The sequence below is a fragment of the Brienomyrus brachyistius genome, chromosome 4, assembly GCF_023856365.1.
Source record: "Brienomyrus brachyistius isolate T26 chromosome 4, BBRACH_0.4, whole genome shotgun sequence".
Classification (NCBI taxonomy): Eukaryota; Metazoa; Chordata; class Actinopteri; order Osteoglossiformes; family Mormyridae; genus Brienomyrus; species Brienomyrus brachyistius.
This window is the reverse complement of record NC_064536.1, coordinates 11,573,479-11,590,214: the sequence shown is the minus strand read 5'-3', so window position 1 is coordinate 11,590,214 and position 16,736 is coordinate 11,573,479. Positions and strand designations below refer to the sequence as shown.

The following is a 16,736-nucleotide window of genomic DNA, read 5'->3' as shown; positions in this document are numbered from 1 at the left end:
CTGTCATACGGAGTTACTATTTCAAGATTTAAATGAAGCAATTATGGAAAATGTGATTTGCTTTCCCATTCGGCTACGCCGGCGTCCAGCTAGTGCGGCACGTCTGAGGTCTCCAGTCGCCCACAGCAAGAGCTCCGGGATGCAGTGCCAATTTATTCAAATTACTGCTGGCTCCACGGTAGCACCCACCATGAAGCCAAACTCACCCCCCTCCCCCCAGCCTTCGCCTTTTAAGCACCAATTTAAAATCGTTTCAGCGAGGTTTGTTTTTACGGCCGTGACGTCAGAACGATTCTAGTGCTCGCTGGCGAGAATTTGTCCGACTTAATGTTATGAGAGCAAAGAGGGTATTTTATCTTCATGGGAAAGCTCTAGGACCTGTTTTCAGACTTAAATGAAATGACTAATGCCTACAGCTTAATAGCGTGTGGAATGTTTTTTTTTCTTTTTTCTTTAATATACTGAAAGCATGCCCAAAGTGAAGCCACATTAAAGTCCGTTTTAAAACGTAATCAGTTTTAATCACCAAAGAGATACGACTGCAATTAATCAACGTATATAGAGCAGTGGTCTTCTATTTCTCAAAATCAGGTTTACTTATTCCCAGTAGCCCTCAGAGCTGACGTATATGCTGCCAGTACCGTGCAGGTTAGTGGCGCATTTTATAGGGCTAATCTCAGGGAGGGGAGTGCTATTACAAATGATAAGAATTAGAGAAATGGGGCGCTATCTGTACCCAGGAGCATAGTAGTAATACAATTAAGTTTTTGCATGTTTTTATTTAGCATAGTCTAATAATAAGGGTCTTTAATTGGATGTTTTGAATTGATTAAAATGAAGCATAATTAATTAAGCAGTGCTGTTTTAAAAAACGGGACGCAGCAGTCAAATTGTTTAACATTAATATATTTGGCGATGACCCTGCACTGTATAAACGGTAATGATGGACGGATGGATCTTTGTTCATTTATTGAACTGATGGATATCTGTGTCTCGACGTTTGTTTTTAGTAAATCAGCAAATTCATGGACTGCTAAATTGGATACGGCAGAAGTGTTGGGGTGTAAATCAGCCCAAGTTGTGGTACGATCCTGCAGGTTTACGTCATGAAGCTCTTGAAGGCTGTTTTAATTTAGTATGATGCTTTATCAAATTAGCTGAGCAGTGATTGCCAGACCCAATGTGGTACTATTTATGTATTAATTTGCCAGTTCACTGTAAATTTCAAAGGGTCAAAACATCGCGTTAATTTAATATACAGCTCGTGGCTTCCGCAGCAGATGACATGAATAGGATGTAACCGTGGCCTGAGGCATGGAATTCTGCACCAAGTTACCTGGGAGGTTTTACGCTAACATGCCTGACTGTATATGGCGTATTTTAAAAAACAATATATCTGAAATGTAGGCTTGCTGCAGTTACTGCAGTTGCCAGACACTGCTCGAGTTTGCATGTTCTCCCCGTGTCATCGTGAAGTTTTTGAATCGGGTTCTCTGGTTGTCCATCCACAGTCTTAAACATGCTAAATTGCCGAATTGCCCGAAGGTGTGAATGTGCGTGTGTGTGAATTGTGTGTGCGTGTGCCCTGTGATGGGTTATTCTCTGTCGTGCACCCATTATTTCCAGGGTAGGCTCCAGACTCCCTTGATCCTGCATAGGACAACCGGTATAGAAAATGAATGAATGTTTGAAATGTTTAAACATTATGGTGTTTTCTCCTGAGTGTTTATTATCATATGTACTACTCTGCTGCAGGTAACGGTCAAAATACCAATGCGAGATTTAATGTTATAAATAAAGGATACAGAGAGGTATTATTGTCAGGACATAACGTGCTCATGACTGAATTAGCTGAGCTGATGTTGTCAAATCCAATAATTCCCATCAAAAACCATGCACTGGTAAGTGTTACTGACACATTCACCTTGGTCAGAATGGGAATATCGATCTAATGTATCGCCCCCTTTAAACAGTGTTAGTAGTTTTAGTCATTTTCTGTCTCGCATGAGGTTTATTCTTCATAATTCCGGAGACTCCTGACCATTGCCGTACTCAGCTGCTCAGAGTAGCCTTGTCATCTTTAGCACTTGTTTTTAAAATCTTTTAATTTTCCATTCCTTATCCCTGCAGCACCTTTCCTCATAATCATTCCACATAATCTGCAAGTGGAACAAACTTTTCAGTGCCCTTACAATGTCTACATCTCCACAGAAACCGCACCTATCTGCGCAAAGAGGCTTTGAATGAATCCTTTTCTCCAAAGTCAGTTCTCCAGTGGAAAGCAGCTCCTTTAGCCACAAAAATATTTTCTTGAGGGTGTAAGCATTGATGTCATTGATGACTGGGCCCTGCAGAGGCTAGTGCATGTTTGCTGTTAAGGTTCATGACATGTTATCAAGTATAAACCTTAGTCGGACCAACTCTCCCAATCTGAGTCATATTGTGCATGTTGTAACCCCTCATCCAGCTATGAGATTGAGAACTTCCTGTTGTCCGCTAAGCTGAATTCTAGCGATATGCTACAGGTTCATTTTTCTGTGTGTGAACGGCACTGGTGCGTAATGAGCAGGCGTGAATATCCGATCATTTGTTCAGCAATTAGGCATTCCTCCTCGCTCCCTTCACCCGTCCGCATGCCACGGACCCACCCACGAACCACCTGCTCGGGAACTTTAGCTCACACGCTCGTTTTCTGTTAACATGTGCTCCGAGGAAGACGCGAACACGAGGAGGGGAAGCATCTGTCCTCGTCAATATTCATAGCTAGCAGGGGGGGAGTGCAGCTTGCATGGCGTAAGCTCCGGGCCCGGGCATTACAGCAGGTGACGCACCAGCCACCGCAGCTTGAGAGCTGGCTCATTGACGCTTACCAGTAACCTTCCATCCATCCATCCATTTTCCAAACCGCTTATCGTTCTGGGTCAGAAGTAACCTTTGATTTACTAAATCCAACTCGCCGAACAACCTTTAAAATGCTACGATAAATAAAAATAAATTCAGCATGCAGAATGCAAAGAGGAATTAGGTAGCTGTCGACAGTAGCTATACGTTTTTCGGGAGGACGTGCACATTTATCACCCCTTGAGAAAGTATTTCATCATAGGCTTTTCTAGTATGTGTTCACAGATGCCTTCGCAGTACAAACTAATAATTTAACTTGTAGTCAATGACGTCAAGGAGCCGTAAGAGCTGTTTCTCATGCGTGGTTCAGATTGAATGTTTGGATTTATCTGATAGGTACCATGCAGACTGTCATCCCTGAGCTAGCGGCTGTGTTGTAACCCTGGCGACAGCGGAGGCTTGGCATTGCGCTGAGCGGTACAGGATGTTTGTTTGTGGGGGGGGGGGGACTTAATCACAATGCTTGAGTCAAACCCGGCGCCTGTGAGGCAGGTGCCGCGAGGCACAGCGGGATGGGCGACTCTCAAGGCCGGCAAACGCGGACTCCGTGAGTCAACTGCGGAGGGTTCCCCTGGCACCGGCGAACTCGGGATCAGGCGGGGAGGACTGTTCAGGACTGGCGGCAGAGAGGAAGAAAGAGCAGTCCCACAGATCAAACAGCGGCCCGGCAGACAATGGTGTGGGAGGCAGCGGACAGGAAGCCGTGGCAAGCCAGGAAGGACACTGCCCTAGCTCTTCCGTTGACCGGCCCCTCTGCCTGGCTCCTTCGGACGACACGGCACAGATCCTGTTTTCCACTACCTCGGCCTTCCATTGTGCAAGCCGAAACGGGGCAACTAGTACAGCGCGTTCCCTTTATAGATCCACTCATCAGGGCACTAACTCAACTCACATGCAGCTTCACGCCGAGATAATAATCAGGGGCTGGACAACCCCGGTGTAACTGAGAGGGCAGACACTGGGGTACGATGATCGTAAGGAAGCATAATGAAAGAAGTGATCAATGTGAAAGAAGCAAAATCTATTCTGTACCATTTGTAAAGGGGACATTTCATTATTTTTCGTCTAATGACAGCGTTGGTGTGATGACACATGGAAATAGAGTGATATTCGTTTAAAAGAACATTATCTCTGTGTGTCTGTCGTATCCAAGTTGTCAATAGAGGTGAAATTAGTAATGAGACAAAAAGAAATTATATCGTTATTGTGTAAATATTGGTACCTAGTAGCATATCACATAGTCAAATAAGATAAATTAGCACTGTGCACTGATTGTGATATTTCCAGTGGGAACAGACAGAACAAAATAGCTAACTGGCGGTTGACCAAGAGGATGTATGACTGATCCGTGCCCGGGGAGGATTTTACATTCCAGTGCGAAAGTGTGTGAGAAGGTTTGTGTTTGTGTGTGATTGTGTAAGCAGACGGGATGTATGACTTAGAGAGGAGCTGTATGTAATGCTTAATCGGCCCGCAGCCACGGGCTGCCACATGTGTGCAGTGGATAAATGCAGTTTGCTTGCTATTTTTTTTTCGTTTGTTTTACGACAAACTTTTCCTCCCACTGGAAATCTGGAAGGTGAACCAGCGCTGAATGAGATAATACAGGAAGAGGATGCCAGTGTCCTAACCCACCCCCGCACCGCTCCACGGTGTCACCCCCGTCAGCCATGTTTAATACTCCCTGAGGAATACACCCCTCCTTCTCCCCAGAGTGGTATCACCCAGCTATCTATGGATGTTCAGTACCCCCTACTGGGCTACAGAGTAATAGTTTCTTCTGGATCATGTTTAATTTACCTTATGCCTTTAGCCCATTCAATTATTCTTGGCTTGCCATTAATGAGAATATATTCCCTATCATGAACTCTGGGGCAATGATAATGTAATGTAACGAGATACCATTTAAAATTAATTTTTAATGTGCATTTAAACACTTGACAGTATGTACAAACCACAGACACTTTAAGTATAGTTCAGTGTAGCCCATTATAAGAGGCCTAGAAATGTTTGTGTTACTTTTCATGACATTTATAACGTAATCTTCATTTTAATAGTATTGTTGCTAACACAGTACTTCTAGCTTATATTTTGAAACCTTTCAGGTAATAGTGCACTGTGTAGAAGCATTATGGGTAAAAATGTAAAGCAAATGTAACTTGAGACAATGTTTCCTCAGGAACTCATCTACTGGCCTGATTTCTTAACCAATCAGGCAGAATCCTTCCTGGTTCCCAGCCCCGGATGGAGGAATGCAGGCCAGGCTTCCCAGCATGACTGTGTGAGACCCCCATGAGTAACTCCATTCTCAGGGCCAGTGTGTTCACAGCGCGAACATAGGTTCTGCTCTTAATCACAGAAGAATGGCTTCGAAAACTCTTCATCATGCATTGACGTCACCAAAGATCCACGTCTGTTCAGTATTAAAATTATTTGGGGAATACACTGTCAAACTGTCTTTTAGCCTACTTCAGGGTTCCCAGGAATAATGAACTTAAGCATGGCTCTGGTGAAACCCCTTGCGATACCTAATGCATTCCACTTCACTATGGGTTTTTTTTTCCCGGACCAGCGAGTGACGTCAGTGGTACTGACGAAGAGGTGATTTAGACATTTTGGCTTTGAGGCCACTGACGTATGCGAACTTCAGACGGATCTCGGCGAATTACGTTTGCCCCAGTTAAAAGTCCAGCTGTAAAGCTATTGATGGATGTGTGTAATGCATACAAATGTTCTTGCCTGAAATTCATACAGCTGCAGTCATTAGGTGTTTACAGGCAGGACCCAAATGAGATGTTTCAAAACATTCTGCCCTTTGCCCTTCAGAGTGGAGCCTGAAAGAATGAATCAGGATTCCCAAGAGGTCAAACATGAGCGTAAAGGTACATTTTTGAAATATTTGCTTTCACAGTAAGTTTCCTATGTTCCCCCCTTTGTATCTCCGGTCCACCCACCCCCCCCCCCCACACACACACAGTCACACACACAGTCACACACACAGCGCCCCCCCACCCCCCGTGTGGCATTGGGGTTTGCTCAGCCATGCTCGGCTGGTGCCGAACCTCCTTTACGCTGGGGGCCATAAATTCCCTGCAGGGTCAGTGGGGGGTGGCGGGGGGGGGGGGGGGGGGGGGAGTATGTCTGTGGCAGTTCCCAGCACATCTGTGCATTCACTCAGCCGGGCTGCCGTACCAGACGCCGGGCTAGGAGGTGGCACAAGCCAGCCCGGGCAGTGCAGACTACCTGGAGAATTCGGAGTGACCGTCTAACTGGAGACAAAAGAAAGAGGCAGATGGGGACCCTCCATGGCATCATCTCAGACTCTGTAGACGCTGCGGGATGTTTAATGTATGAGATGATGAATATCCTTCATCTACAGTATATCCCATTCATATCACGCAAGGCACCGTGGTTCCTGAGCCCCCGGGTGACTCGGCGGTAATGCGTCCCCGAAACGCAACAAGAAACAGCCCCCCCCACACCGCCAATCCCCCCTCCCCTCCCTTTTAGTTGAGACCAAAGGCGCCTCTCGCGGGTCTTGACGTCGCTCTTGAGGAGGATGGAAAACTGCAGCTTTAAGAGCAGAGTCAGCGTGGGGTGCGTGGGGGGCGGGACATGGCAGAGCCGGCCGGGTCTAACGAGGCCCTGGCGTCCCCACAGCCATCAGCGGGACCCGCACCAGACTCTCTCTCTCTCTCTCGCTCTCTCTCTCTCGCTCAGCAATCAGCCTGCCTGTCTTGCTCTAATTGTTTCCAGATTTGTGTGGGAGGTCAGGCCCCGGAGTGCTGCTCCATGCCAAGTTTATAAACAGAGCAGTGTTTCCAGATGGCCACTGGCTCCAGCCTGGCTAGCAGGTTGATTGGGACCAGAATAATAACAGGTGGAGAGCAGACAATGGATTCCTTGACACTTTTTCACCTCCCTTGTGCGCGCACACTCGCTGACACACACACACGCGCTCGTGCGCGCAAACACACACACAGCACACCGACACCCTGCCGTATTCTCCTAAACCACAGATACCGCTAACACCAGTGGTGAAATGCTGTACTTTTATCCAGAACAAAAGGGCAAATAGCATTCCCAGAACTGTGTAAGCGGTTATACAGGCTGTTCCTCCTTCTATGGGGAGCTGAGGCTATGGCTCTAGAGGGAAACTGTAGAATGGTGTTATGTGAAAGCATGAGTCCTAGAAAGAGCAATATTTCCTGCATTTGCGGACTGTGGAAAGTCTATTTCAGGCTGCTGTTTACAGGCTTAGCTTTAAACCTGTTTTCAGAAAGACTCTGCAGTTTTATATGTGGTCTGATGCATGAATAACTTCTCGACGGAGCTGGAAACTGAAGTTAGGTGGAGCTTCTTACATGAAGGAATGGATAAGGATGCGACTGGCCAGGTCCTCTGTAGATACGTCAAGAGTTATGGGGGCAACGTGTGAGACTGGGCGTGTGTCCATTTTTGTTGTTTCTTAAGTAAATAATGTGGGACAAATGTGAAATGCAGCATGCATGAAACAGACTTAAGTCCGCTGTGCAAAAAATGTCTGAGATACATACAATTTATGGAAACGGAAGTAAATTTGCACTTTATCTTTTCATTTATATATGTTCATTACTACGTATTGGTAGCGTATTTTTGGTGCAAGTGTTTTTTGCTGCAAGAGATCCTGAATGGTATGGGAAGGCAAATCTGGAATATGTAAAATCTTACTTATGTAATGGTTTATGGGACAGATTGCTTATGTCAGTCGAGAACTGACTGTATATCATCTATCAATATATCCACTCGCCAATCTTCCAGTTTGGCCTCCGGCAGGAATCGTAGAGCATGATGGAAGCAGCCTGTGTGGGACGTCGGTCAATCACATTGAATTCATATTATTAATGTTAATCATCATTAATAATGAGCATTTATTTGAGACGCCTGCTCTAAATACAATGTACGTGGCATTCTACAGGGTTTCGTGCATTTGGATTCACCTGCAGCTTTACTCGCTATAACCAATAAAATCTCTCAACTGAAAATTTGACCAGTAAGAATTGCTGCTATTTTTCTCTGAAAAGCATAATAACTTTCTGCCTAGACTGAATGAATGAGAATTCTTCAAGGTAACCCATGCGAAACCCAACAGTCTACTGGGTAGATGGCCCATCTCCAAGTTGTTCAGAGAGAGTCTTAAAATGAAGAATATCATTAAAAATCGTTTGATAATATGGAGGCCTACACAATCAGGTCAATTATAATGAACATCCGCAGTCCAGCGAACATCTAGTGATTACCACCAAAGAATGACTACCTCATTCTTCATCCTACCCTCTGATGATCATCCTGATCCTCACCTACAGTTCTGCAGTGGACATCCCATCCTCCAGCAATCACCATGAACCTCAGATGCCAATCCTCACCACCTCATAATTCATCGTACCCTCTGATGATCATCCTGAACAATTCTGCAGCACCTCAGTGGACACCCTACCCTCCAGCGATCATCATGAACCCTAGATAACATTGTGCACACCACCCCGGTGCAGACATCCTACATATATTGCTTTAGCTTGCTTTCTGGTGACTGCCAGATCTACATGCCTGCTGTCAGGCAGGCCAGATTGATATGGCTGTTATTTCATTGTGTTTGAAGAGGGCGCGTGGGAGAGGCGGGAGGGGGGGGGGTCACTGAACCGCATGTCACTGGGGCACCAGCTCTCACCGAAGCAGCCACAGCCACGTCCCTGAGTGGGAGACATAAAAGAAACCACTGTACGTCCCGCGACAGTGATGAAACACCGCCGGGCAGTTGCTCTGTGCCGATGCGGGGCCTGTGAAGATGGTGGTTTCAGAGCATGTGTGAAATGCAGTTTAATTCCCTGCAGTCTCCGAGGTGTCAAAACATCAGACTGTAGCTGAAAAGCCATTGGATATTATTCTAAGGGACTGGATTTCATTCATGTTTCCAGCGTGCCGTGGATTGAAAGCAAAAAGCCAGATATGGGAAGGAGTCCGACATCATAACATACTTTTTAAACTTGTGGATTTTACTGAAACGTGTGATATTCATTGTCCTGAATGTTAGTGGTCCTCACCCCCTATCTTTACTGAATGATCCGGCACTTTATCGTGCTCATTCACCATATTTTGACATACAGGATGAAGCATAAAACACAATTTTCTTCCCCCAGTAATAAGAGAATCATTTGAAAAGATTTAATTCACATTTCAAAGGCATAGTCAAGGATATACATAGAGGGTAAACTAAATAACGGAAATGCCACATAAAAACATTTACTTTGAAGTAACAAAATCTCAAATACAATTCAGCTACAAACGAGTCACGTTACCCTGGATGTCACTCGAGACTGTATCAAGGCTGGTTTATACTTCTCCGCAAAAGCGCGACACTTGTGTATCCACTCTGCGAAGTGTACACGCAAACGCTCATAATTCTTTGGTCAAGCGTCATACTTTGCACATGCGTACAACATGTTGTATTTAAACTTTTTAAAATTATTAATAATGATAATGTCAGTTATTATTCAGATGTTCCCTGCACACATGGGACAGCATTGAGGTTTACGTCTGTTTCTCTATGTCATACGAATTCAGAGAGCCAGCTCACAAGGTTGCCAACTTTGGTCAACTGGCTGGCGTGAGATTTTCAATTCGAGACAATACCTTGTACATTTTCTGTAGGGTTTGTAACCTACCCCAACGTGCGCCAAAAGCGTCCATATTGATATTTAAAGTGGACGCTACTGAATCAATCAGGCGCAGTGTGTCCAGGGCTCCGCACACACAGCTGCATGCACACACCTTTGGAGTACGGCAGGCGTTCGTCCGAACGTCCGCTAGTACACGTGTGGAGAAGTATGAACCAGCCTTTAGATGTCTGAAAATCAACGTTTGATATGTCAGTTTTCAGAGAAACATTTGACAGCTGTCAGAGTTCTGAAGAGGCCAGAAGGCCCTGAATCTCAGGCATCATCCGTTCATGAAAACTTCAAATTATTTAATGAGTCTACAAGAATAGGCCCAAAAAATAATGGCAGCCAAACAGGGACAAACTGCATTGGACGCGAGTTGAAGTTTACCTACAGTGGAAACACAGTTGCTTGCCAAGATAGTTGCTAAAAACTGACACAGTAAAGCCTGAAAAACGACCACAGAAATGAGCGCCTCTGGTTATTAAAAACGAACTGTGCATTGAGATTTTCACAATTCTGCAATTTGTGGTACGACTGTTGCTTGGAATTTGCTTATGTTGAAGACCAAAGGACCACGATGCAAAACCTAGTATAAGAAGAACAAAATCTTAACACCCCCACTGGGAAAATAATATAATAGTCTGATGTGTCAGCTTTAACCCACATCCAAAGAGCTTTGCTTCTGGAGATGGGAGGATGCCTTCAACCCATATTTGGAGAATACCTTCAGCCCACAATATGTTGCCAAACATGAAACGCAGTGGGGGATCTGTGATGGTATGGTGTCTCACCGGAGTCATTTGGTCTGATAATTGCTCTACGTGGTCTTTTAACAGTCATGAAAAATGAGACCATCTTACTGGACCAGGTGCACCCCATGGTGTAAGCACCATTCCCCAATGGTGTTCCCATATTCCAAGATGATGATGCCCCCACACGGACTGCTAAAACTCCAGAATGCTTTCCTGAGCACTAACATTCCGTAGGCTCACCAGTCAGTCATTTAACCTTCATGAGAACTTCTGGGTGCCAAGTAGATTTCTACCTCATCACTCAAAAGGAGATGCAGGACCATCAAAGACCCATCTCACCCCAGAAACTGCCTGTTAGATCTGTTGAAGTTGGACAAATGCTTCAGGAGTATTATGGCAAAAACAGAAAAGTTTAGGAAGAGCTTCTACCCTCAGGCCGTAAGACTCCTGGAGCAGAACATGCTGCCACAACTTCTCAACTGTTCTTAGTGAGGTCCATTTACATCAACAGCAACTAGCACACTGCTCTTTACAACACAAATATATATAGTCTATTCTATAATATTGCACATTGTACAGATATTGCCTTTAACTGTAATGTTATCCCGATATATTCTATATATATATATATATATATATATATATATATATATATATATATATATATATATAGGACTGAATCTCACTGTACGTTATAATTGTATAACTGCAATGTGACAAATAATCCTGAATCTTGAAAAGCATTTTTTCTTGAGGAATAGTCCAATACATTTTGTATGATAGCATTTCAAGAAGGATTAAAGCTATTCTCAAGCCGCTGGTTTGTCCTACTCCTCATGAGGTCCTTGGTATTAATATGGTGTTTCCATTATTTTGTCCATCCTAAGCATGTAGGTCTCTTATTAAAAAAATACTCTGCAACCAACAGAGCTACCATGCCATAAAATTGTTTCTAAATACATTATGTATTTTTTATGTGGTGTATTACGTTTAGTTTAATGTTAAGCTATTGTATTAAACGTAATGCACTTTCTATGAGTCGTTTAGCCTTGGGGTCCCCTTGGGCCCCGTCCCAGCAGGAGGCGGTGAGCATGTGAGACGTACGTGACGTTATAATTTCCTTGAATGCCGTCTACTGCCATTTGCGCAGTTTAAAACTTATGTCTTACATGGCTCTTCGTTTCACCTTCTTTTCTTACATATGGTTTCTGTTTTCATATCAGAGCTGCAGTCTGGAACCAGCGAATTCCCCCAATTAAGTTCTGGTTGGGATCTGGCTGGGATACAGGGCCTGTTTAGACCACTTTCAGATAATTTATGGTGCTGAAGACTGCCGCCATCGAGGCCCTGCATGATATCTCTCTGGACCTCATTCCCCCCCCGGGGGGGGAAGGGGGGGGCACCATTGTTTCTGCTGCCAAAATCTCTGCTCCGGAGTTTATCCTTCCTGGGGAAAAAGTACACATTTCACTGCAGTGGGCTTACAAGTAGAGAGGGTGTCGTGTCTATGGGTTAAGCGTCACTTTGAGCAAAACTCCCAGATTGAGCAACTCTGGTTTCTCAAGACTTTATCATAATAGTGGATGAGTGTGATTGCCAGAGAATGAGGTGGCTACAGGATGGTTCCACACTCGCATATGAGCTAAACAGCCCCCGATTCCATCTGTTTGTGTTTGTTCTTTATTCCTCTTGGCCCAGAGACACTCAGTCTGAGCATAACTTATTCAGGACTTTATCTGCCAGATCCAATTTGAATTCACTCCTCAGATCCAGGCTTTTATAGTGCAAAGGGGAAATTATCAGCAAAAAACGTTAAGGCATTTGGGCAAGATTCCAGATCTAGAACATAAACTGACCAATAGGACGGATTACTGGGGAAAATTAATAACTGTATAAACGTCACTCTTCACTCTCAATTCTGGGGCCATGTTCTCCTCCTGGAATTTTCTGGAAGAGAGGGGCACGTTTTCCAAACTTTTTACGAAATATAATTAGTTCGTAGTTGCAATATCCTGGAGATTTCTTACCTATGCAATCCTGACAGCACGTGTTGTGTAATAAAGACCAAAAGATATGCACAAGGGGGTCATAAAATAGGAGGGTCTTGCAATATGAAGCTACCGGTACACTATGTATTCATCTGCTTTAACTTTAGTATGTTAACTATAGTAGCAGTGTAACTAGTATGCAGCAGTTTAGTATACATCCCTCCCATGAGTAATAATTCACAATGTATCTGCTCATGGAAGGTGTCACCATGTAATTTCACTATAACAGGCAAATTCTTGCCAGCAGGGTTAATTTTATGTTTTTAATAGCCTGCTATGCCGTCTCACGCTTCCTCCCTGAACCCTGAAGCAGGCACGTCTCACAGCGCCGGTTGCCTGAGTCGTTGGGGGAATTAGCGGACACCTCTAAGCACAGCACATATTAAGTGGGCTCTGTAATGGCAGCAATTACGCTCATTTAGGAGACAGTTAGAGCAGCCAGCGGAATGGCGGGATGGAGCGCGGCCCTTTCTCAGCCCGCCATGCCCTTTTTATGATATCCCCCAGCCAATCTCATTTGTTCTGCCGAGTTAACAAGAGTCGGTTTTCCATGATGCTTTCGCACGCGCATATATTTCACTCCTGCAGAAGCTTGCCTCCAGTAAGTGCCTCGAATGATGAGGGTTTATATGATGCGCAGGGGATCTGGCCCAGTCACGTCGTAGCACCGCTGACGTCATGTGGGCCTGAAAAATAAACAAGGGGGCCAGCGCTGTCTCCGTCGCATTTGCATTCGTGGATAAGAGACTGTAAAGGAGCAGTAAAAGCTACAGATCTCGATGGAATGCGACCAGGATGAAGATGGAGGGATTAGGACAGAAGGAGGAGTAAAGATGAAAAAAGATCCCTCACAGAGGAGAGCTGGCCAGGTCCTACGAGCATGGGGGGGGGGGGGGGTGGGGGTGGCTGTAGGGGGCAGGAAGGCCCCTCTTGAGATAAGCCTGGAACAGCCATTTTGGCTTCTCTTATGTAGGGACTGGTGCTTGGCAGGTTCTCCTGAGAACATTTCCACCCCAAATATGTAAAAAAAAAAAAAAGAGGAAGCAGAAGAAAGACAGGCCTGCAAGAATGGATGGAACTTCTTACAGAATATCTTTGAAAGATGACAAAGTGAATAGATTTGAAAATTAATTAAGGGGTGCTAGTAGAGAAGACCCAAAAGCCAACAGGACTGATTGGAAGCAGAGCGCAGAGATGCTGCGAGGTACCGTATGATTTACACACGCGGGGGAATAAAGACGTCTGTTAACTGGGCGCTCAGCCCAAATAGATCCAAAAGTCACAAGAGTCTCTTGGTAAGAGACAATAATAAAACAGGCATGTCTGAAAAGGGAATCAGCATTGAGTTTCCCTTTAATTCCTCCTTCAAAGGCGAGCGCTATATGTCATCCCTGCAGGAAGAGGGTGCACCGTTTATACTGTAGATAGGCTTCTATGTGTTTCCATCCTCCTGGCCCCCACCTGACAGCTCAGCAATCAAGCCAGGAGGCTCTTGTCACACTGTGTGGGGGATACAGTCAGACTTGAGCTTTTACTGACCCCGGTACTCAGACAGAGGAAGGGACTGCTTTAAGTGATGTCAAAAATCATCCCCCGCTGTGTCAGTGTGACCAGGGGGGTGGTGGTGGTGGGGCAGGGGGGGATTCAAAGTACCATAAGGAAGAGATTATGTTTAATGACGCTCTGTGGCTGAGGTGAGATTTGAAACCTGAGTGTGTTGCCCGCCACTTTATCATTGCTATTCCATCATTACCTTTTTATAATCTCGTTTTCTTTAATTATCTGTGTGTGGTGGGGGTGGGGGTGGGGGGGTTGAGCAGGCCAGTCTGAGGTTGCCATTTCATTGGCACTGTCACATGACCCCGTGTGACTAATGGATCGGCTCCGGAGCCACCGGCAGCTGTGAAGACCGCTAAGGATTCTCCAGGCAGAGGAGCCGGACACAGCGAGGCAGACGGACGGCGGGAGCCTTGTTTTTCTAACCCCCTGTCAAAAAAAAAAAAAATGCCTCACATTTCTGCTCGTCCGGCCACTTGCTTCGGTCCAAGGATTCCTCAGATTTCACCAGGGACGGCGCTGTCTTAGACACATCCCCGCGCTACCTTCACCAAGTTAAGGGCCGCACATCAAAGCCTGAACTCCTGCTTTCTTTAATCGATTCCTGAGGTTTCGATGGCGATCCTGTTAGCGCTTGCGCCCCACAACACGCAAAAACATCACTGGCCTTCGAACCAGGCGCAGCAGATGCGATTGGGCCGTCTGGTGTCCGCCGCATTGCTCGCATGCAGCAGCGTTAGCAGCCGCTGGCTTCTTCCAAGCTTAGGAGTGTTTACAGAATAAAATCCTCCCAGGGATTTTGGTAACGGGGGTGGTGGGGAGAGCGGGGGCGTGGGGGCTCCTTTCATCAGCTGCTCCCCCCTCCCCTCCCTTTGGCGGTCGCGGGCCAAGGCCGGCCCCCGTTTCCCAGTAAGTTTACTCGAGTCCAGATGTAGCTCGGCTCCACTGTGGCTGCCCCGTACAGTAAAGCTCCAGCGGAGGGCTCGTCAATCTGTGGGGTAGAGCCATGCTGTCGTCAGGCCCAGCCACTGGCATCGGCGGAAATGTGCACCGCCGCCGGGCCCCCGGAGGCTGGGGAGGAAGAGGGGGAGGGGCCTTTCATGGGGGGGGGGGGGTTGGGGGACGACTAATGCCAAAATAAGTCTGAGGAGAAACATTTATAAAACTGCCGCTAAACGTTCGAAGATGTGCACGTGCTCTTCCTGGCTCTCCCTGCCAAAGCCTCGCTTCTCAGGCGAGATAAGAAGAAAAGGGTCGCATTAATAACGTGGAAGGGCGTGAAAATGCGGGGAAACGAAACAGTTTCTGGCAAACGGAGCCCGTCCGTAAAGGCGCTGAAACGCTAAGCAAAATAAAAATGAGCTACGACTTCCAGCGATAAGGTCCTCTTTCTGCATTACTGATACAGCGTGTGATGCACGGCAGAGGGAGGGGAGAATATGCTGCGAACTTGAACGTTTCATTCTGGTTCCTTCGGCGAGCCTGTGGTTGGAAATGCATTAATTCTGGCTCTGCGATGTCAGTGCCAGCTGCACTTTTAAAGTCGCAGACACCCAACACAAACAAAGACAAAACCTCTCCTTAAAGATCAAGCATGATGCTCCGCTTTTGTAAAATCTGAGAGTTCGCTCATTGTACTGTGTACATTGCAGAACTGCATGACACTGTTACAGGCCATCACGAGGAAACATTTTGCGTGCTTGATGCAGGACTATTCATTTCATCTTTTAAAAATTTAACAGCTTTATTTTTTGACTGCAACTACAAACGTTTTGTAGGTTTTTTAATCATTGGCCCAAAAGACAAAATATTGGTGGATGCTAACAAGCGGATATCATTCACCATAAAGGGCTGAGTCTAGTATGTCCATAGCCACAACCAAGCCACCCAGTACTGCACTGCCAACATCATCCCTTTCTGCGGCACAAATACCTTTAAACCTGGGTTTCTGTCTGTCGGAGGTCAGGACACAACATAATGACATAGAACTAGAAGAAAATAATTTAGTTCTGTGACTGGTATGTTTAAGTCGTTTATATCGTGAATATAATTACAGGTAATCTCGGCGCTGAAGTGGAGGGGCAGGAATGACACAGGCAGGATGCAGGAGCGGGCTTGGAATATAGGCCCATATTCTTGTTTTGGGATGCATGTTCAATGCAACATTTAAGCAATAATAACAAGTGATGTTAAACTCTTCGTTGGTTCTTGAGAATTGAGAGCTATGTGATGCTCGTATGTCTATAGGTATTAAATGGCACGATCATCAGAGATGCTAATATGTGTGATTTTTGCATTTTCATTAACACCAAAGCAATGTTGGGTTTTTGGTGAGAGATTCTGACATAACAGACTGGTTCATTGATCGGCATCATGAAAAGACCTTTAACTTTCTGTGAAGGACCTATTTAAAAAAAAAAAAAAGTTTAAATAAAATTATTTAGTTCACCAGCTACTCATGAAAGTCTACATATTTACTAATTGCTGTGACTTGTAACAAGCGGAAAACGCAGCATAAAAGGATGGCATTCGCAATATGTGTTGTCATGTTTTACTAAAGAAAGCACAAGGCGGACAGAAAGAGAAACAGTTTTATTTAGCCATGGTAACTTTAACAACAGGGACCTTTATTTAGCATCTGAAAGATGTGTCATGGCCACAGTTCTGGGTTTTCCCCATCTGGCCCACAGAGAATAGTGCCCCCTACTGGTTCCCTGACACTGTCTCAGCAAGCAACTTGAGCTCACTGAGACAAACACCAACCCGGCTCATCCCAGCCA

The 16,736-nt window shown here is 45.4% G+C and overlaps 1 long non-coding RNA gene across 1 annotated transcript; it reads left to right on the top strand.

The window, feature by feature from the left end:
• The first annotated feature begins 490 nt into the window (after window positions 1-490).
• LOC125739809 (uncharacterized) lies at window positions 491-5,371 on the top strand. The gene is made up of 3 exons (XR_007397319.1): window positions 491-648; window positions 4,481-4,668; window positions 5,081-5,371. It is a non-coding gene; the product is annotated as an uncharacterized LOC125739809 (long non-coding RNA).
• Window positions 5,372-16,736: the final 11,365 nt, after the last annotated feature.